The 1,429-nt window shown below is 41.1% G+C and overlaps 1 non-coding gene across 1 annotated transcript; it reads right to left on the bottom strand.

Moving 5' to 3' along the window:
* Positions 1-1,072: 1,072 nt before the first annotated feature.
* On the bottom strand, positions 1,073-1,179 carry LOC128058972 (U6 spliceosomal RNA). The gene has a single exon (XR_008200564.1). It is a non-coding gene; the product is annotated as a U6 spliceosomal RNA (small nuclear RNA).
* Between the last annotated feature and the right edge of the window lie 250 nt (positions 1,180-1,429).

Raw genomic sequence — 1,429 nt, 5'->3', positions numbered from 1 at the left:
GGCTGTCCCTTCAATATTATGAGAAGTCCATCAGTGGATGGTTTTTACCACCTTCACTTACACAGCTGTTGAGGTCTTAGTTCACATTAAGAGGAGCACAACAAAGTGAATGTACTAGTGCCTCTGAACTGTACAGTTAAATGTGGTTAAAATAGTATGTTTTATGTTATGTAACTTACATCACAATAAAGACAACATTAGGGCTTCCCTGGTGGTCCAGTGTTTAGGAATTCTTCTTAACAATTGCAACGCAGAGGACACCGATTTGATCGCTGGTCCAGGAAGATCCCACATGCCGTGAAGCAACTAAGCCCATGCCCCACAACTACTAGGCCTGTGTTTGAGAGTCTGTGCTCTGCAACAAGAGAAAACACCGCAACGAGAAGCTCTCACACTGCAACTAGAGAGTAGACCCTGCTCGCCACAGCTGGAGAAAGCCCTTGTGCAGCAACAAAGGGCTCCAGTGCAACGAAAAATAAATAAATAAATAATTTTTTCATAAAAAAAAAAAATAAGAAGTATAGGGACCTGAATGAGAAAAGTGAGAATCCAGTTGGCTCTGTGTATCCCAGAGTTACATTTGGACCAATCGTGTAAATTATTTTAAAAAGTTGTTTTTCTGAACTTTCCCTAGTTTTTCCAACTAACAGCAACTTTCTGCCTCATACTTTTTGCCATGGTCAGGAAACCTGGTCATGACTGACCTCCGTCCTCTTTAGGAAGTGAGGGTTGGAGGAGGTCCCAGAATGTTTGATAGTCAGCACCAGCCATCACTTCATTTATTTTTTTAGATTAATTTTTGTTGGAGTATAGTTGATTTACAATGTTATGTTATTTTCTGCTGTATAGCAAAGTGAAGCAGTTATAGAAATACGTAAATCCTCTCTTTTGAAGATTCTTTTCCCATATAGGTCATTAGAGAGTACTGAGTAGGTCCCCTGTGCCATACAGCAGGTTCCTATTAGTTATCTATTATATATAATCGTGTATGTATGCCAATCCCACTCTCCCAGTTTATCACCCCCCCCCCCACCTTTCCCCATTGGTAACCATAAGTTTGTTTTCTACATCTGAAAATATGGAATGCTTCACAAATTTGTGCTTCATCCTTGCGTAGGAGCCATGATAATCTCCTCTATATCATTTTAATTTTAATATATGCACTGCTGAAGCGAGCACCATCTCTTCATTTATCACACCCATTAACCAGATAGAAAAACTGAAGCTCCCAAGGGGAAGGGACATGATTAGGGTCACACAGCAGAGAAGGAACTTGTAAGAAGGGGGGCTCCCATATGCACCATTGTCTTTGGAGACTATGAAGGGCAGGACCAAAGAAGAGAAATGTCACAGAAGGATGGGACCTCATCTTATTGGGAACAGCTTACCTCACAGGACATGCAAGTACATCCCAATGTCCCAGTCTTAG

Source organism: Budorcas taxicolor, chromosome 13 (assembly GCF_023091745.1).
Source record: "Budorcas taxicolor isolate Tak-1 chromosome 13, Takin1.1, whole genome shotgun sequence".
NCBI classification, from domain to species: domain Eukaryota; kingdom Metazoa; phylum Chordata; class Mammalia; order Artiodactyla; family Bovidae; genus Budorcas; species Budorcas taxicolor.
This window is presented reverse-complemented; position numbering and strand designations above follow the sequence as displayed.